Raw genomic sequence first — 13,252 nt, forward strand, 5'->3', positions numbered from 1 at the left:
AGAATGCAGTAGTGTCAATTTCCCACCTTTGAATCTTAGGCACGTAGAGAAATTATCTCATTTTGAAGTCCTAAGTATTTTCATACTCAGTTTTAGACATTTCTTGCTTTTCTTACTGAGACAAAGTATGTTATTTTGAAAACCTAGTCTTCAGAAATCACATTCACAATTTTTGTTGGTTCATTTGTTCTTGTAGTCATTCGTTCATTCAGTTACTCACCAAGCCCTATGTTGGGGTAAAGAGCCATGTCAGTGGGCCATCACTTAGAAAACTGTGGGGATCGTGGTCAGGATGGAAGTTCTGGAGTCAAACCTACCCTGAATCCTGGCTCTGCTTCCCATGTGCTCTGTGATTCTGGGCAAGTTATGTAACCTCTCAAAGCCTCCAATTCCTCATCAGTACAATGGAGTAATAAGCATAGCCACTTCACTAGAGTCTTGTGAGGATTACCTGAGATAATATATGGATAAGCCAGCACTATGCCTGGCATACAATAAGCTCAGTAAATGGTAATAGAGGCAGTGGTAAGGATAGTGCTAATTTTTTATGATTAACAGTCATGAATGAGACAAATAGCTTGAGAGTGAGAGGAAAAGCGCCATTAGATGTCAGTGGAGGGGAAATTGTTGGACAGAAGCTACCTGGGAAGTTTCATATAGAATCTGACTTACTAGCTGTTTTTCTCTTGAGGTTTAAAAAAATAAATTTTAGTGGACAAATTGGGAAATTCCTTTCCCTTTGCATTTCATTTTTATTACATTCCTAAAGACTGAAACTTTCGGTGTAGAATTTAGCTGAAGGCTACATCCCAGCATTTGCATTGGTCTTGGAGTGCCAGGGTAATTATTCTGTCAATTATTTCACTTTTTAAAGTCTGCCTACCTTGAAGAACCTCTGCAAAGAAGGACCGTGTTAATGTGTAACACAGAGATAAGCAAGGCTCTGCTCTTTTTTTTCTCCCCCATGGCTGTTCAACTGGAAAACTGAAATGGTTCTATTTGCATCTCATCCAGCAGCTTTGAAAGGTAGGGGATAAACAGCTTTTACTAATGAAGTACAGTGGGATATGAATTTGAGCAATGAAAAATGCCATGAATCACCGGCAATTAAAAAAAGTGGGGGGGGCGGAATTACAAGACAATATAAACCTCACTTGAAGAGACGATGGTATGTAACAAGAAGACAGCAAGAGAAATACTTCAAGTTGAGCCAAGTAGATGTATGCTGCTTTTGTAGATGGAATAAATGATCCTCACTTGCAAAGACATAGACAGCAAGGTCATTTTTCTCACCCTGAATGGAAGGCATTAATCATCAGTGCTGGAGAACAACATTCAGGACAAGAAGAAACAAGCCACTGCAGCAGGAGGTATTGAGTTGAGCCAGGAGGACTGGGGGCCCTGTGGATGGGAGCCAGCTCAGCCCTAGTCTCTCCCAGATCAGCAGGGGTGGGTGGTGGAGCTGGTCCTCTTGAGCCCTAACAGCTTTGCTGGGAATTTTCCATTGTTCAAGAAATCTCCTAGTTACCATCCAAGTGCATTTCTGAAATGCCTGATGGTGCTCAGGGCTCTGTAGGCTCTGGATTAGCCGGTTCTCCATGGACCCCGTCTGCATTAAAAGCAAAGATCAAAAGAACATGGTAGAGCTCTTTTTTAAAAAAAAAAAACCCTAAACTCACAAATGAATGGGAAATGCATAATTATATTACTGGCCCTTCAAAGGGTAAGGGTGTTCTGTGAGAGGGGAGGAAGAGAAATCTATAATTAGGAATGAAACTCTTCAAATTCAGAGCTGGAAGGACTGCATTGAAGACTGAGAAGAGGAGATTGAGGGCAAACACTGGATCTTTTGCCATTTTCCTTTTTTTTTTTTTTTTAAGATAAGTTTGAAATTGAGTTTAACTGCTTTCCCATCAGCTACACCAAGTAGTTTACTTGTGCAGTGGGTAATTGATTTGTTGAGGCAGACTATTAGGTTACCTATGAGGTAATATGGGATAGTGGTTAGGAGTACCCAGCTTTTTAATCCCAGCTCTACCATTTATGAGCCTTGGAGCTCTGGGCAAGTTACTCAACCTTTCTGTGTCTCAGTTTCCTCCTCTGTAAAACAGGAGATGGTACCAAGCTCACAGGGTTGTCACAAGGGTTAAATTATTTACACATATGAGCAGTCAGTGAATAAGTATTGCTGTTGATTTTTTTCCCAGGGCCAAAAATGGGTGAGGTGGGTGGTGGGTGGCAGGAGTGAGTTGAAGGGGAAAAGAGTAACGTGAAACAGGGTAATAGAATATGGTTGTTGACAGGAACCACGGAAGTCATCCAGTCCAGCTCCCCCTTAACCAGGAAAACAAATCCTATGGCATTTTTAAATAATTCTTTTGAAATTGTAAGTAAGAGTGCCCATTTATGGATTGAGTGTTCTGTGTGCTGGACAGCATGGGAAGCCCTGCCCCTGTATCATAACACTCAACAAGGCCTGAGCACTATTATTACCCCATTCTGTAGATGAGAAAACTGAGGCTTAAACCATTAAGTCATTTACCCAACATCATCTGGACCTGAAAACAGAACTGTCTGAATGCAGAGATTCTGTGAGTGATGCGGCAGTTTCTGCTCCCTTTGCATTTCATTTCCTGTTACATTCCTTAAGACTGATAATGCCTCAGTACAGGATTCAACTGAAGGCTGCATCCCAGCATTTGCATTGGCCATGGAGTGCCAGAATAAACTGTTCTGTCAATCATTTGACCTTTTAAAATATGCCTTTTTTGGCCAGCTGTGGTGGCTCACACCTGTAATCTCAGTACTTTGGGAGGACAAGGCAGGTGGATCACTTGAAATCAGGCATTTGAGACCAGCCTGGCCAAGACGGTGAAACCCTGTCTCTACTAAAAATACAAAAATTAGCCAAATGTGGTGGCGTGTACAAGTAATCCCAGCTACTCAGGAGGCTGAGATAGGAGAATCGCTTGAACCCAAGAGGTGGAGGTTGCACTCCAGCCTGAGTGACAGAGTGAGACTCTGTTTCAAAAAATAAGAAGAAGAAAATATGCCTTTTTGAAGAACTGCTATAAAAGGAGGACTGTTTGGATGTGTTCTGTGGTCTCAGAGAAATGAATATATAACATCCATGAATACACGCCTTATTCTGCTTTGTCTCTTTCATATAAACCCAGAGCACCATATTTTGTTTTTCTGTCTCAGCTACTCTGGAGGCTGAGGCAGGAGAATTGCTTGAGCCCAGGAGGTAGAGGTTACAGTGATCCAAGATTGTGCCACTGCATTCCAGCCTGGTGACAGAGCAAGACTCCATCTCAAAAAGTAATAATAATGCCTGTAATCCCAGCACTTTGGGAGGCCGAGGCGGGTGGATCATGAGGTCAGGAGATCGAGACCATCTTGGTCAACATGGTGAAACCCCGTCTCTACTAAAAATACAAAAAATTAGCTGGGCATGGTGGTGCATGCCTGTAATCCCAGCTACTCGGGAGGCTGAGGCAGGAGAATTGCCTGAACCCAGGAGGCGGAGGTTGCGGTGAGCCGAGATCGCGCCATTGCACTCCAGCCTGGGTAACGAGCGAAACTCCATCTCAAATAATAATAATAATAATAATAATTCCTTGGTACACTGTTTCTAGTATAGAGATCTGCTATGGTCTGAATATTGGTGCCCCTCCCCCAAATCTCTCTGTGGAAGCTTTAATCCCCATTTTGATGGTATTCACAAGTGAGGCCTTTGAGAGGTGAATGGGATTAGTGTGCTATAAGCAGAGAGACAGAGAGATGTTGTCTCTTTCTACCATGTGAGGCTACAACAAGAAGGCAGCCATCTACAAGCCAAGAAGCGGTCCTCCCCAGAGCCCAAACATGCTCACACCCTGACCTTGGACTTCCCATCCCATACACTTCAGTTGCTTAAGCCACAAAGTCCATGGTATTTGTTATAGAAGCCCAGGCTGACTAAGACAAGGGCTTTGGTGTTCAAGATTTTCATATTGTATTCCTAGATTCGCCAAAGTTCTAAAAATAGACATTCTTTGTTTTATGTAGGGCCTATATGTAGTTCTGTATAACAGATCAATGTTCCAAGTGTTACATGTACTCTGAATGAAGAGACCCCTAAACAGGCTTTGTGTGAGCAACATGACTATTTATTCACCCAGGTGTGGGTGGGCTGAGTCCGAAAAGAGTCAGCCAAGGTTGGTGGGATAGGAGTTGGTTTTATAGGTTTGGGATAGGCAGTGGAAAGTTACAAAAGTTATAGTTCAGGGCGGTTTTTGCAAGCTGAGAGGGTGTTGTAGGGTCTGGAGTCACAAGGTTGACCTATCAGTTGAGTAAGATCAGTTGCAAACTCCAGTTGCCTTATCAGTTGAGGCAGAAATAAGGAATAATAGAAGAATGTCTCAAAGTTAATCAGGCACCACAGGGGTTGGTCATTCTTCTCTCTTTTGTGTTTTCCAGTTATTTCAGACTTTCTAGTTCCAGAAACTCATCTGGAGGTGTACATGCAGGTCACAGAGGTTACCACGCAGTCCATGGTGCAGTCAGCCAACCTAAAAGACCTTACACCAAGTAGATGCAGATGAGTGGAAAGGCAGGTACTTCAGTCATACACAGATATTCAGGTGGCTCCTTGATGACCTATCTACCCACCACATTCATCTGCCTTGTGTCCACCCTTTTGTTTCAAATGGGAAAATTATTTGGACTTTATTTTTCTACTTGTCAAATTCTCTTTAGCTGTTGTGTTGACCTCTCTCTAAAAGGCATTTGGTTATTTTTTTTTTATGTTTTTGCTTCACTGAAGCCTAGTGTGCTTTTTATAGTTTTATGGTTACCTTGCAGAAATCTCATTAGGAAAGCACTTTAATATATTACTTGGCAATGAGACATCTGACAATGTTCTAGTTCATTAGTTAGGAAGCCTCCCCAAGCTTGGAGGAATAGACATTCCTCTGTGAATGGTGGAGCTTTGATCACTCCTGCAGGGGCCAGGATTTATTTTATTGCATTTTAGGGGAGAAGAAGAAGATATCCTAAGCCTGGAAAAATAAAAATAACACAGATTAAGGAAACAATGAAATGTTCTTTAAAAAAATGCACTTCAGTTAATATTATTCTATGGTATCTCCTGAGTCCTTTGAAGGCAGAGCTTATCCTAGAAAATATGTCTCCTTTAGTGGGCAGGAGGTTCGTTAAGCAACCTCACACCAGATCACAGCGTGTACTGAAATGATCCTAATAAGGATAGACTTTTCAAAGCTATATTCACTTTAGCATGAATAAATGGATTCAAGACTTATTTGTGGGATTTTAATTTCCAACTTTGAATCTGCAGACTATCAAATTCCTTCAAAGACATGGTGTGCAGAGAAGGCTCTGAGTAATAGGATTGCTTATTTTTAAAGGAAGATGCCCTTTAGCAAAGCACTAGGCTTTGAAATGTGATCAGTCAAGGGTCCAGTCAGCACAGTTTTCCCACATGGCACTGTTTCTTGTTGAGTTCCAACCAGATTTAAAAACTCATACAAAATGCAGCTCCACCCTGAGGGTGCCTGGTACCCTCAAAGCAGATAATGCTGTATTGTTTTAACACAGATTATGCCAAATGAAGTACAATTTAAATTCCTGAAGCCTGGCAGTCCTTGGTGCTGGTGGCTGTGTTTTAGTTGGGAGTTGTATCTTTTTTTTTCCTTTTCTTTTAATTGAAAGACATAAAAGAAGCAAGTCTGAAAAAGAGTTTAGAAGAGCTTGGTTTTCGAATGGTATAAATAGGACAAAGGCAAAGGATGCCATGAAAGAAGGGCCTTCCTCCAACTTTGAGAGAGAGAGGAAAGAAATGGGAGAGTCTATGCAAACGTGTCGTAAGCCCCTGAAGACAGGCTGGGGAGGAAGCTCTTTTGTGTCTCACGTGAGGAGAGAAATGGGTGAAGCCTATAGTACTTTTGCCCTCACCTGAATGGGAAGTAGAGGGCAGAAATCACTTGCAGCTTTTTAACTTTTTAACACCTTCAGAGGCAGGAGGCAATGGTCAGTGGGGGTAATGGTTTTGTTTGGGGTAAGAGGTAAATTTTCCAGATCGGGGGTGGTAGCTCACACCTGTAATCCCAACACTTTGGGAGGCCGAGGCAGGTGGATCGCTTGAAGCCAGGAGTTCAAGACAAGCCTTGCCAACATGGCAAAACCCATCTCCACTAAAAATACCAAAATTAGCCAGGCATGGTGGTGTCACCTGTAATCCTAGCTACCCAGGAGGCTGAGGCAGGAGAATCGCTTGAACTCAGGAGGTGGAGGTTGCAGTGAGCTAGGATTACCCCACTGCACTCTAGCCTGGGTGAAAGAGCAAGATTCTGTCTCTTAAAAAATGCATTTTCCAAAGAGGAGAGTACAATGGGCAGAGTTTGGAAGCTGGCTTGCTAGGTGAGCTGCTGCCCTTGGGAAAGTCACTAGGCCCTCCCCTCTTCCCCCTTCCCTTTTTTGTCATTTTTGTGTGATAGGGATTGTGATTGCTCTGATCAACTCCACAGGACTGTGCTGAGGGTTGGATAAGAGAACACACTTTAGAAAGCTGTCCACAAATGGGCTGTGGCTATGGTGTGGTGGTGGTGACAGTGATACTGGCATCTGGGCTGGCCTGTAGGTTGTCCAGTAACTGTGTAGTCATGGAAGTTTAAGGGAGCTATTTGAAGAGGCCCATCCTAGTCTGACCTCATGAGCCAGAGACAGTAGTAATCTTGGCCAGTTCTGGGGCATGTGTGTGTGTCACCCATGCTGGAGTGCAGTGGCAGGAGTCTTAGCTCACTGCAGCCTCAACTTCAATCCTCCCAACTCTCAGCACCCCGAGTAGCTGGAACTACAGGCACATACCATCACGTCCAGCTTATTTTTTGTATTTTTTGTAGAGACAGGGTTTTGCTGGTCTTGAACTCCTGAACTCAAGCAATCCTCGCCTCTCAGCCTCCCAAAGTGCTGGGATTACAGACGTGCACCACCACGCCCAGCCCAGAATGTACTTATTTAATATACATCACAGGCACTCAACAGGAGGCTTAAAAGGCAAACAATAATACCACAGCTCAGGATACAGAGTGCTATACAGAAATCACAGAAAGGACAGACCATCTAAGGAAAACCTAAAATGATGGCACAAGGACAGGCCAGGCATGCTGGGTCAGGGCTCCTGGCTGGTGACCTGCTTTAAGTAGGTTTCTTGCAGGTACTTCTTAAAAGCCATGGAAGGTTTTCCAGAACTCGTCATCATGCAAGTTCAAAGGGCTATCAATGTTGGGTTCTCCTTGCAGGCTATGGGTGGAGAGCAGGATAGTCCTGACATCATACAGGGCAGACCACTTGTCCTTCAGGATGTCCAGGCAGATGTTACTCTTGGTGTCCATGTTGGGGTGGTAGCAGGGCGTGAGGAACTTCACCATGGGTGCATTGTAAGGGTAGCCCCTGGGAGTTCTAGGGAGAGCGTAAACCTCAGGTCTTCACATGCTATGCCAGCTGCTCCGTGGATGGTCCCCCTCCTTTGAAAAGGTGATCTGATTCAGGGAAGGCAGAAATCCCTGTGTCACCAGACATCATGAAAATCCTCAGCTCCTGCTGTAGCCTTTTGCCCCCAGGGTAACGGATGGCACCTGGGGTTGGATCCTTTACAGGCAGCGGCAATGCTGGTGGCAGCTGGATCAAGGTTTTGAGAGGCCATCTAGGTGGCACTGGCAGAGAGATAGGAACTTAACACAACTGCGACTGCCTTTTTAATGTTTTTGAGACACAGTCTCCCTCTGTCACCCAGGCTGGAGTGCGGTGGCATAAACACAGCTCATTGCGTCATCAACCTCCTGGGCTCAAGCAGTCCTTCTGCCACAGCCTCCCAAGTAGCTGGGACCACAGGGGCACCCCACCACACGGCTAATTTTTTATCTTTTTGTAGAGATAGTGGTATCTGCAGCCAAAAAAAGAATTGAGATCATGTCTTTTACGGGAACATGGATGGAGCTGGAGGCCATTACCCTCAGCAAACGAACACAGAAACAGAAAATCAAATACCATGTGTTCTCCCTTATAAGTGGGAGCTAAATGATGAGAACTCATGAACTCAAAAAAAGAAACAACAGACACTGGGGTCTACCTGCCAGTGGAGTGTGGGAGGAAGAAGAGGAGCAGAAAAGAAACTACTGGGTACCGGGCTTAATACCTGGGTGATAAAATAATCTGTACAACAGACACCCATGACATGAGTGTACCTATGTAACAAACCTGCACATGTACCTCCAAACCTAAAATAAACATTTCTTAAGATTCTGAATTTAAAAAAAAGGAGTCTCATCATGTTGCTCAGGCTGGACTCAAACTTCTGGCCTCAAGCAATCCTTCCACCTTGGCCTCCGCAAGTGCTAGGATTACAGGCATAAGCCACTGCACCAAGCCTAGGACATTTTTATATAATCACCTCCTTTACCCCAGCCAAGGTTCCCAATCCTCAGGAAAAAAAGCTGTTTAAGACAGATCTTCCTAAGCAGACCCCAAGTTTTGAAAGCCCATATGAAACCTGCCTTCCTGAGTACCCTGCTAGCCTCCATGCCCAAATATGCCACAGCAAGGCTGATGTGGCTCCCTTAGACCTATTCTGATATCTACTGAGATCAGTCCCTTGTGCTGGGCAGAGAGCCTGATGGCCACGTGTGTGCTGTTAGAGGACACTGCCCACACAGTGACCACTCAGGGAAAAAGAGAGACTGAATTTCCTTGTGTGTGTTGAAACACGGTCAGTGTTAGAGATCCGGGTTGCTTAGTCTAACCCCAAGTGATTAAGAACCAGCTATAATTCCAAACTGACTGCAAACTTAGTTGTCAGCACAGATGAAGAAATGAAATAGACACACCAGATGTAAAGCCTCAAAAAGGCCTCCTACTGACAGATCCTGCTCTCCTAACGCATATAGAATCCTCCTGACTTGCTGAGATGTATGTATACTCAATGAAAGCCTAGAATTGAATGGTTGACTACAAGTGGCTTTCTAGAGGCTGTAGCAGGAAGAACATTCTTTGTAAACACCAAGTATTTCCTTCTCCCCAATATATCAGAACAGTGTCTTCAGTAGGACCTGGAGTAATGCATTGATGGGCATCACTTTTGACCAACATATGCTCATGCCATACCTTATACAGATTTGCACACTTCTTCCAGACAGGTTTTGCCACCACCATATGCACATGGACCCTCGGGACTTCAGTAATTTGGGGGACTAGTTGTGTTCAGAGCAGAAGAAATAGGAATTAGTGTACAATGAATAGGTCCAGGGAACCCATCTTCAAATGAATTGGCCTTTGTAATTAGCAGTTTTATGTCAATAAATTATTTAATACATTGAGATGTACATTACGGCATTCAACACTGATCCACAAGCTTGATCACATTTATGTTTTAGAATTAATCTTAATCAAATAAAAAAATACACTGAATATCCCTTGTGTCCAGTGCTCATCACCCCTGCGGCCAATTTGTGAGTTGGTTTGTGTTGTCTTAGACTTTGAAAACAAAAACCAAAGGTTTTCTTATTGAACCTTTTGGTTGTACATTGCATGTTTGATTTGAGAACAATTATGGTTCAGGCCTGCAGTAAGAGATTGAGAGCCTTACATCATTATAAATGTGGCCTGGGGCATCCACCTCATTTAACTAGAGGATAATGCAGAGGAGTGATTTGCAGCTGACTTCTTCCTCCCACAAACTAATCTTTCTAAATAGTTTGTACTTTTTTCTGTCCCCAAAGGGATTTGTTAAATGCGATTTTCAGCAGGAAGTGTACTTTTTTTATGTTAGCCATAATGGAAAAGCATAGATAAACTGAATCCATGTTTTAACATAATAAGACAATCAAATTTTTTGTTTAGTTGTGAGGGAGGGAACAGGATAGAGGAAATAGGAAAAGCTTCGTCAAACATAAGCTGAATATTTATTTGGCTTTTGTTTTTATTTAAACCAGCCTCTTTAGAAAATTACTTTCTTAATAAGACATTATACAGTGAATTTTTCCCAGTCATTTTGAGGGAATATGTGGTACTCTGGGAGAACTTCTAGAAGAAAGAGGGAAACTCATTTCAGATTCCCAAGCTCTACAGAGGGCTCATGCTGCATAGCTTCCACTGAGGACCTTCCATCTTGGTGCTTTTTGTCGTTTGTTTTTTTGAGATGGAGTTTCTCTCTGTCACCCAGACTGGAGTGCAGTGGCACGATCCCAACTCACTGTAACCTCCACCTCTGGGGTTCAAGCGAGTCTCCTGACTCAACCTCCCGAGTAGCTGGGATTACAGGCACGCACCACCATGTTAGTTAGGCTGGTCTCGAACTGCTGACCTCAAGTGATTCACCTTCCTTGGCCTTCCAAAGTGCTGGGATTGCAGGCATGAACCACCACATCTCGTCCCATTTTATTTTGTTGTGAGAGATCGTAAACAGCCTAGAAAGATAGAAATCTCAATGATGAGAAGTTTCCGTCATGTGTGGCTCCTGTCCACCTTCTCTCTGCTTATTTGTTGTCTTTTTTTTCTTTTTTTTTTTTTTTAAGATACGGCCTTCTCTGTCACCCAGGCTGAAGTGCAATCATCATGGCTCACTGCAGCCTCAAATTCCTGGGGTCAAGCAGTGCTCCCACCTCAGCCTCCAGAGTAGCTGTGACTATAGGCAGGTGCCACCACACCTGGCTAATTTTTTTTTTTTTTTTTGTAGAGACCAGACCTCACTATGTTGCCCAGGCTGGTCTTGAACTCCTGGCCCCAGCAATTCTCTTCACCTTGGCCTCCCAAAGCACTGGGATTATAGGCATGAGCCATCACCCCAGGTCTATTTACTGTCTTGATTCTCTTTTCCTCTCCATCCAGCCCCACAAATGGCCCAAGACCTCCCAAATGGGCAGTCAACCTTCACCACTAAGTTGAGTTTTTTTTACTGGACAAGTCAAGGGGTTTTGATGAGATCCTATCTTGAAACAATGCCAGGGAAGGATATGAGGTCTCCTTCCTCCTAAAAACACCCCTAGAGGGAAGCCTGGGAGGGGTAAGCCTGGTGGTTCAACCTAGTAATTCAACCACCTATGAAAGACCCTCTAGGCCTAATGACTGGGTGAGGGGCTCTGAGACTTTCTCCAGTCTTGGCCAGAAAGGCTTCCTTACAGCTTTCGCATTTCTCTTGTGTCCTTCAGAAGGGACCTGCATCCAAAAGTGGCCATGGAAAGCTTCACAGAATTAGCTTTTATTGTAAAAAAGTAACCAGTTGAGGAATGACTCAAGAGAAAGCATGCTCTAGCTTCAGTTAACTTTGAGGGCATGAGCCCATGTTCTAAATTTAAATACAATCTGTCCCTTTCTCCTTGTATATCCAGAGTTTCCTTTCACTTCCCTCAGTGCCTTCAACTAATCCCATTCCTGGTTTACTGCTTGGCAGTGATAATTATATGTGTGCACTGTGGCAGTTCAACCTTTCATTTGCCACTTTCCATCTTTTGGTATTTTTTTTTTTTCTGTGGGAAATGATATCACAGAATCTTGCCATTTATATGTTCTTCATTTTTGACTCCAACCATGCACTACAGAATAGAAAGGATTGCAGTCTCCTTTACTTTCTTCTGCTCTTACTGGAAATGATGTTAGCTCATTGCTCATCGTCATCACTTGTCACTGGCTGCCGTTTCCCCCACTTCCCTTGGTATCATGTCTACATGTCTTTGCTATAGGAGGAATTAGTAAATGGGTGATGTCAGCCCTTTGACTGGAGGTTAGCATTTCAAATGCTCAGATATTTTTTGTTAAAGCTGACTTTAAAAAAAAAAATGAGAAAATGTCTGTGTCACCCAGGCTAGAGTGCAGTGGCACAATCTCAGCTCACCGCAATCTTCACCTCCCAGGCTCAAGTGATCCTCCCACTTCAGCCTTCCACATAGCTAGGACTATGGGCATGCACCTCCACACAGGGCTGATTTTCATATTTTTTGTAGAGACAGAGTTTCGCTGTGTTGCCCAGGCTGGTCCTGAACTCCTGAGCTCAAAAGATCTGCCCATCTCCGCCTCCCAAAGTGCTGTGACTACAGGCACCAGCCACCACTTCCAGCCTGAAACCCACTTCTTTCGAAACCTCAACATATCTCCAGATCAGTGATTCCCAGATTTCTTGTCATTGCAACCTCTTCTCCTTATGTTTGCTTTAGATATTTTATTATATCCATCTTTTCTCCCCACCTTGCCAATTATTCCCCAGGGACAAGAGAGCAACATTTTTTGTTTTTTTATGAACAGTAAAACATTTTTGTTTTAGTCTTGAGGAATTTTTAAGAGCATACAACACTCGGTGGTCTATTGGAGAAGTGCTGGAGTGTTGCAAAAAAGCAGTCACTGCTTTGAATCGTGGAATAAGGTCATTTTAATCTCACTGTTTTTCCTTTATGTGTTTTGTGGTTAAATAAAAAAAACACATAATATGAAATCTGCCTCTTCACAAACTTTTAAGTGTGCAGTACAGTGTTAACTATAAGCTCATTGTTGGCAGCGGATCTATGGAATTTTATACCCGTTGAATAGCAACTACTCATTTCTCCCTTACCCCTGGCAACCAGCATTCTGGGTCTGCTTCTCTAAGTTTAAATACTTTAGATTCCTCATACAAATGGAATCACATCATATTTGCTCTCCTGGGACTGGCTTATTTCTCTTAGCATAGTGTCCTACAGGTACATCTGTGTTACGGCATATGATGAGTTAATCTCACTTATTATTTCTTAAAGTATAAATACAAGACTAACACACACACACACACACACACACACACACAAACATCCCTTGTGTCTTCCATGGACCGTTTAAGCTTTCAGATGCTCACAGTTAAGGCTTATGTTTCGGGAATCCTGGGAGGATGTAAGTTCCAGTTCTTTTTTGTATAATGAGGAAAGTAACACAAAAGATTCTAGGATGGCAGGTACAAAGAACAGGTTAAGAACGGCCCTTGAAAATATATATTATCATTGCAGACATCTTCCTGGGGTCAAGTCATACTGTTCCCATATAAATAACTGTTGATCCATGAGGACCTGCTATGAGTCTGTGTTATTATTAGTTTGTCACTAATAATTTAAAGATTTAAATTTAAACAAAAAAAAAATTTAAACAAAAAAAATTTTTTGTTGTTGTTGTTTTTTTTTGTTTTTGAGATGGAGTCTCTGTTGCCCAGGCTGGAGTGCAGTGGTGTGATGTCAGCTTA

The 13,252-nt window shown here is 43.1% G+C and overlaps 1 protein-coding gene and 1 pseudogene across 1 annotated transcript in view; one reads left to right on the forward strand and one right to left on the reverse strand.

Moving 5' to 3' along the window:
• The window catches only part of IGFBP7 (insulin like growth factor binding protein 7), an 87,423-nt gene that overhangs the window by 32,920 nt on the left and 41,251 nt on the right, over positions 1-13,252 (forward strand). The gene's annotated exons all lie outside the window — the stretch shown is intronic.
• Positions 7,172-7,705, reverse strand: LOC100399397 (ubiquitin-conjugating enzyme E2 C pseudogene; annotated as a pseudogene).

The sequence above is a fragment of the Callithrix jacchus genome, chromosome 3, assembly GCF_049354715.1.
Source record: "Callithrix jacchus isolate 240 chromosome 3, calJac240_pri, whole genome shotgun sequence".
Lineage (NCBI taxonomy): Eukaryota > Metazoa > Chordata > Mammalia > Primates > Cebidae > Callithrix > Callithrix jacchus.